The following is a 7,989-nucleotide window of genomic DNA, read 5'->3' as shown; positions in this document are numbered from 1 at the left end:
GAAGGGAAGGGAAGGGAAGGGAAGGGAAGGGAAGGGAAGGGAAGGGAAGGGAAGGACCACTGCTACGACACATGTGCCCAAGCTGGACCTTGCCAGAGCTGTGCGGTTAGGTAGGGGCTAGTCTCATACTGTGAGCAGAGCACCTTCAGTATTTCTGATAAGGAACTGTCACCCTGGCTGGTTATTTACATGTCCCAAACTGTGTGGGAACCCCAGTTTTAACTATACATTTTTCCTTAAATTGTGGTGGTGGTATAAGCAAAACTATCTGCTTTCTTTGGAGCACTACTTTCTTTTTGTTTGTGGTGCTAGGGATAGAAACCAAGGTCTTTAGAGTGAGCTACATTTTTTTCCTTCTTAATTTTTGTTTTATTTTGTATTATCATCATTTTATTTTACTTTGAAGAGTAAAAACAAAAGCAAGAACAAAGATCAGAAACAAAGACAGAAACAGGGTAACATACAAGAATACATATGTTACAGATTTTCAAAACAAGAATAACTGATTAACAATGGTTAATATATTATCTATTTTTATCGTCAAATCTGTTGCTCAGATTAACAGATATAGTTATGAAAGATTGGGCATATGATTGAACGTTGCCGCTTGCTTTCAATAATTTTTTTTTCTGTGTTTTAGGGAAGGGTCTACAGGCTGCTCAGGGTCTCACTACTACATAGAACTGGTAGTGATTCTCCTGTTTATAGCCTCCCAAGTGCTGAGATTACAGGTGCACGCCACCAAGCCCAGTCTCAATAGCCCTCAGAGTGCACCCCAGGGGGTGGGGCCAGCACAACAGGCTTGGAACCCTAGCCCCTGAGCCTGATTGCAGGGGCTTTAATCTGCTGAGCTATTTGGCTGGCCCTTCAAGGAATCTTAATAATTTTTGTTTTTAAACCTAGGCAATCAAACTGTCCCTGTTGGCTTAGAACTTGTGACGCTCCTGTCCTAGCTTCCTGAGCTTGTGGAACTACAGGTGTGAGCCACCGCATGCGGCTGGCACTTTTCTTATGATTAATGTTTCTTTGGAATCAGAATGTAGGATGGAGACGGCTCTATTAATGGGCTAATGGCTGGCAAAAAGGATCCCCAGTGAAGCGGGCCTCCTGGTATCCATGCTCTTTACCAATAAAGGAGGGTAAGAGAAGTGACTGCCCATGCTGTACCTACACCTGGATACCTGCTACCCCTGGCTTTAATGATTTGACACCCTGAGCATTCATGCTGAGGTCTAGGCATGTTCCCAAAGAGACCACAAAGTGAAGTACATGAGGCCGAGCCCTGAGGCTGTCTGGGAGAGAAATGAGAACTTTAGCTCACAGTGAAGACTCAGGCCCTGGACATGGAAACCCAGTGGTGACCCTCCAGCTACCTCCGGAGCCATCTTAGTGGCGCATGAAACAGCTATAAAGGACAGAGAGCACAGATGAAATGGCTCTTCTTACACTTGTTAATTTTTTTTATTATTATTTAATGTATTTATTACAGGGTCTACAGGGTCTCACTATGTAGATCAGACTTGAAGCGATCCTCTTGTTTTCAGCCTCTCAAGTGCACTCAAATGCTGGGATTACAGGTGCGGGCCACCACTCCCGGTCTCAATCGCCTTCTCAGTGCACCCCGGGGGCGGGGCTGGCATGGCTTATGGTGCCTGGGATCGAACCCTGGCCCCTGTGTTCTGCCTAAGCAGGTGCTTTAGTCCACTGAGCTCTCTGTATACTTGTTAATTTAAACCAAGAAATTTGACTAAATTTGTTACTCAGCAACAGATAACATTTTCATCTTGGCCATGCATTCAAGAAAAAAAAAAACAGGTTTTTCATCATCCTCTGCTGTGAGCCAGGGCCGTGATGTATAGACCAAAGTGAATGAGATAGCTCTCTCATCTCAGGGTTGTAAGGGGAGTAGAGATAGGAACCAATATTGAAACAGTGTCACAAGTGCTGTGAGAGAAGGGAGCACTCTGGGAGCAAGGGCGCAAAACCGAGCCTTGTGTCACCATGGAGGACTTCTCAGAGATCTGATGTGGTAGGTGACATCAGAGAACTGGGCAAAGGGAAGACCGCATATCAGAAGGAACTGTAAGTGACCCAAGGCCCCGCTCCTGACCTAGTGGCTGGATTGAGTGTCATGTGATGGTTAGGGGTTCCATAAGTGACTCAAACTCCCTGAGCTTCAGCTCTGTCGCCTGTAGAACAAGTATTTAATAGAAAATGCCTAAGTAATTTGATATAAAAATTAAATGCAACAGCAAATGTAAATTGTTTAGTACAGTGTTGGCATAAAGTACGTGCTCAGCAAATATTGGCGGGCTAGTATGAGATGATGCTGGCTGTCACCATCAGGTTGGGATGATCTGTGTCCCTTCAGCATGCTTTGAGCAAATTCTGGTACATCGCTAACCAAGTCTTTCATTTTTCCTTGACCCTGAAACATCAGAGCCTCTGAATGTGGTTCTATGTCAGCTCTTCTCCTAACGGGGTGATCATTGCCAAGTTTTGAAAATCCCAAAATATGAATTTACATGGAAAGCAACACTTTGTGATGACATGGGGGTTGTCAGAAGAGAATATCAAAATACATTCCGGTGGTCAGGAGAGCAGGATTGAAAAATGCACAGGTCGATTCTATGGTTTCTGTAACATAACAGAGTTAGAACACCACCAACCGCCAGAAGCACCTGTGCAGAGTGCGCGGCCTCTTTGCAGTTCTACCGGGATGTGTCTCAGAGATCGGTCTACTTGATCAGTTTGGAGCAGTTATCCCTTGCTTGCTGGACCAAGAGCCTGAGACCAAGGGAGGAAATTTTAAGACACTGTGGCCTGAAGTCTTTTCTAGCAGGTCCAGGATTAGAATCCCAGACACTGAGATTCTCCCTTGACATTTGGCTCACTTGGTGCACAGGACACAGCAGATAACAATTTGGTACCATGACAGCATTCTTTTTTTCCCCATAATTTTATTGAGAGACAAATAGCAATGAGACAGTTTCAAATCAAATTGGTAGGAGAGTTTCAATAATTAACACATTGCATACTCTCTTCCTAGTGGTTATTTGCTGTACAAGATGCAGACATGATATCCTATTTACAAATACCATTAGAACAAATGCCTCTATTCATTAAGAGAATGTAACTATATATCTATCCTAACCATTTTGAATACACAGATAGAAAATAGACATTCATTTGTATCCCCTTTTTGTTTAGTTCCATCATTTGAATATTATAGGTGTGTTAACTCAGCAAAATACTCTAAAAGAGTCCAGGAGTCCATAATAGCATTGGGTCTTCCGCTTGACTGGCAATGTCAGAAATTGTTAACCTGAGTCCCCTACAGCTCAACATAACAGCATGGCTTTACTTCTTATACTTTGTTTTTATACTTTTCTGCTGGATGGTTAAGACCAAGATAAAGCAAGACCCATGCAACAAAAGTTGTAGCTTTTGGATCTGATAAGGTCAGTCAAATCCCCTCAGGATTTATCCTGAGATCCTGTACCTCTGACTGTAGATCCTTCGTCAGTGTCAGCCATGTGGATGAGTCATGGCCATTGCTTGGCCAATGTGCTCTCTGTGAAAGCCTGAGAGAATGTTTTCTCTCCATGTAACTCATGACAGCATTCTTGACAGCTGCTTTCCCAGTCCAGGGGCCAAGGCCTACACCTGCCTGGGGTGGTCAGTGGAGCTTTTCGAGACCTGGAGCTGTGGGATGACTTTGGGCAAGCTCTCATTCTTTCTAAGTATAGATTTTGTTTTCTTCCCTCTAAAGCTAGGGGTCTGGATAGAAAAAGCCTTCTGTATCTTTTAGTTCCAGAATAAAAGATCTGCTTCTGCTGGGTCTTCTGAACAATATCAGCTATGTCTCCTGTAGTTGTGTGTATACCACAGTATAAGGAGGTTGAAAGCCAGAAGCAATGAGTATTTTGTGCTACTATAACAAAATTTCTGATGCTGAATAATTTATAAATGACAGAAATTTATTTCTCACTCTTCTGGAGGTTGGGAAGTCCAAGACCCAGGGGCTCACATCTGGTAAGGGCCTTCTGCTGTGCACCCCAGTGCAGTGAACCTTATGTGGCACGAGAGTGCATGGCAGTGGTCACATTCACAGCTTCAGGCTGTTTCAAAGTCAGTATCAGCCCATCAGGGCTGAAGCTTCAGCCTCCCCTTGGACGCATTTCCCATTACTGTCATAGAGGTGATTGAATTCCAACAAATGCTACAGGGAAGAAGTTCAAATCAGACTGAGGACAAAGCCAATCTGTACTGAAGTGTTTCTGGTTAGAATCAAACCTCAAGTGTCCTTTGACCTGTTCTACAGAAGATTGGTCCATATTTTACTATGCTTTCATTGTTGATTATAAATGTTACTGATGACTTCCTTTCTTTTTTATCTAAAGAGCATATTAAATAGTAAAAAAAGAAAGAAAGAACACAGGACTTCACCAAACAAAACAATAGGAATTCAAAAATAGTTGCTATATTGCATAAAATTGTCTGAAGGCTTCATTTCAGTCACAAGTATTTAGTCTTACAAAGATACTGAAGGGCTGCTTCAGTACAATATAGAAAGCAAGCACAGAGATGATGTAGTCAAAGGTCTTTCTTTTTTTTTTTTTTCTTTTTGGTATTTTAGTACAGGGCCTACAGGGTCTCACTGTGTAGATTGAACTTGTAGTGATCTGGTTGTGTTCAACCTCAAAAGGGCTGCGATTACAGGTGTGCAACACCATGCCCAGTCTCAATTGCCTCTCAGTGCAACCCTGGGGGGGGGCAGGGCCAGCACATCATGCCAGGGATCGAACCCCAGTCACTGCATCTGCCTAAGCAGGTGCTTTAATCCACTGAGCTATTTGGCTGGCCCTAAACGTATTCCATTCTGAAGATAAGTTTTCATTCATTTTAAAAAGTTTTAATGCAGGGTTAGTGGACTTTAGCACCTTTTCTGACTGTGGTAGATTTGAAGTGCTTGGAAGGACTAGGCCTAGAGAAGAGGACATTCTAGTGGTGCAGATTGAAGTACTGGAACCATGGGAATAAAAGTGCAGCATCCTCCATGTTATTTTGATATTGTCATTAACAGTCAATCTGCTGGGAGAGTGGTCTTTGAATTGTTTTTTGATGTGTGCCCTAAAACATGTGAACACTTTCACTGTCTTTGTATGGGACAAAAAGGGACAGGGAAGTCAACTCAAAAGCCACTGCACTATAAGGGTTACCTCTTTCACAGAGTTGTGAAGGATTTTATGGTTCAGAGTGCTGACTTCAGTGAAGCAAATGGACAAGGAGGAGAGTCTATTTGTGGAGGAATTTTTTTTTTTTGAAGATGAGAGTTTTGCTGTTAAACACAACAAAGAATTTCTTTCGTCAATGGCCAACAGTGGGAAAGACACAAATGGATTACAGTTCTTCATAGATGTTAATTTTGTTTTTCTCTGACTTTGTTTTTATTCTTCTCTTTGATGACTTCCAAAAGAACAACAGTACCTGCTCCTCATTTATATGGGCATCTTGTTGCTTTTGGACAAGTGATTTCTCCTCAAGAAGTTGTGAGAGAGATAGAAAACCAGAATATAGATCCAACTAGTAAACCATTTGCTGAGGTACAGATACTCAGCTGTGGAGAGCTGATCCCCAAATCCAAAGTTAAGAAAGAAGTAAAGTAAGTGATTCAGATAGCTTTAGTGACTCTCCAGTGAATCTCTTCTGATTCTGAAAGTACTTCTGAAGAGAAATAAAGAAAAACCAGAATAAGTATAGAAAAAATTCCCAAAAAACACAAGAAAGAAGAGAAAGTAAAGCAAGAAAAGTACATGTAGTGAAAGTGAGGTTTAAAATTTTGAAGCACAACCTCAGTCTACTGTCCCTCTAGAAGAAGTCCTTCCTATACCAGATAATAAATTATTCATGAGAGAAAGCTCACTTAAAACTGATGACAAGGAATGGAAAACAGAGAGTGAATGAGAGAGAGTCTAATGCACCTAACTCACAGTCTGCTTTGTGCTGGACATGATCTAGTCTAATATCCAGATCAAGGGATCCTTTCAGACAGAGTAAGACTTCTCCACATTGGAGGCAAGAGATGCAGACAGCGTAACAAATGAGGGTATCAAGTGGTGAAAGACAGGTATAGGGGAAAGAGTGAATTGAATGCAATGAAAGAAAATCAAAGGAACCCAGTTAGAGTAAAGGAGAAAAAAATAACCCATTGCAGATATATGTCTGAAAGTCAAAACAGAAAAAAAAAAAAAAAAAGAAAAGAAAGAAAAAGAAAAGGAAAAAGGTTTGATGAGAGAAAGGAGCAAAGATAAGAAAAAAAGGAAGGAGGAAAAAACATACAAGTATATATACAGGATGGCTGAGATGATTGTACTCATAATTTCCATAATTTTTTTTTTGAAAATAGCAGTTAATGTTTAAAATTTTCACCTTGACTAAATGTATGCTGATGTCTGCGATCTGAGAAACTATATTGAGGACAACAATGTATAATACAAAACCCATGGGTGAAATCCTCTCATCTTGATCTTCTAAATGTGTACCATTTCTAATGTCTTACCAATTATTAAACTATCTTTTAAATAAGTTAGAACAAAAAAGACAAAGAAAAACTTAAGATTTCTTGGAAGCAAGTGCCAATATCAATTATTTTTCCAATCTTGTATAACTATATCTGTTAATCTGAGAAACTGAAGATAAAAACAGATAATTTAACAACCATTGTTAATTATCTATTCCTGTTTTGAAAATCTGTAACATATGCATTGCAGTCTGTTACCCTATTTCTGTCTCTTTTTTTTGTTTTTGCTTCCGTTTTTACTCTTCAAAATAAAATAAAATATTTTTTTAAAAGGAAAAGAACGTTAAAGATGATAAATCTGACAGCAAAGAACATTAGAAGGAATTCAGAAAAAAAGATAAATATAATCAAAACAAAGTGAAGAAAAAGGCCAAATCTAAAAGTAGCAGTAAGAGAAAAGAGAAATCAGAGAGTAAAGAAAGAGATTCAAAACACAGCAGACATGAAGAAAAGAGCCTGAGGTCCAGGAGTAAACAAAGGGATCATGAGAATGTTGAAGAAGAAGAAAAGCAATGTGATTCTAAAGGAAAGGATCAGGAAAGGAATAGAAGTAAAGAGAAGTCTAAGCAACTAGAATCACAAGGCGATGAGCACACTCGTAGCAAAAGTAAAGGACTGACGCGCACAGTCCAGGAGTAGAGAATGTGATGTAACCGAAGGTAAGCACACTTCCAATAGTAGTCGAGATGGAAGCAGAAGAGCGTGATCCAGAAGCCATGACAGAAACTGCAGCACAGGGGCTGGGGAGATGGCTCAGTAAAATAAGTGCTTGCCTGGCAAGCGCAAGGTCCTGAGTTCAATCCCCAGTTCCGCCAAAAAGAAAAAAAATAAAAAGAAAGAAACCACAGCACAAGCAGCGAGGAGTACCACGGATAGAGAGGGGGGTGCAGGAGAAGGGCAGGGTCACAAGGCTGTGAGAGGAGGAATGCCAGGAAGATCTAGAAATAAAGCTGGGGTGGGTGAGGAAAGAGGGGAGGAGAAGGGAAAAGGAGGAGGAGGGGGGAGATTCTCGGAACGCAGGGAGAGATGACAGTCAAAGCAGAAACGAGGAAAAACTAAACAGCAGAAACATAGAAGCCAAGAAAGTAAGAACTCACACAGAGAAAGATTCTGGGGGTGATAAAAAAGGATGTACTCTAAAAATCATGATCATAATAGCTCAGTTAGTAACAGGGGAGAAAAAAAAGTCTGATAGGGATCAAAGTCCATTTTCAAAAATATATTCCTCCACATGGAACAATTAAAAAGACCAGATCATCAGGATCTGGAAATGAAAATCAAAAATCAAAGGCTCAAGAAAATGACGCTGGCCAGATAGCTCAGTGGACTAAGCGCCTGCTTAGGCAACTTAGGCAAGCTCTGGGACTGAGGCTCGATGTCCAGAGCCATGTGTCATATCCCCCCCC

General features: G+C 41.1%; 1 pseudogene; it reads left to right on the top strand.

Annotated features, from left to right (window-relative positions):
• The first annotated feature begins 5,033 nt into the window (after positions 1-5,033).
• The window catches only part of LOC101591550, a 6,654-nt pseudogene continuing 3,698 nt past the window's right edge, over positions 5,034-7,989 (top strand).

This window comes from Octodon degus, unplaced genomic scaffold, assembly GCF_000260255.1.
Source record: "Octodon degus isolate 3935 unplaced genomic scaffold, OctDeg1.0 scaffold00091, whole genome shotgun sequence".
Classification (NCBI taxonomy): Eukaryota; Metazoa; Chordata; class Mammalia; order Rodentia; family Octodontidae; genus Octodon; species Octodon degus.
Note: the sequence above shows the minus strand (reverse complement) of the source record. Positions and strands in the feature narration are given on the sequence as shown.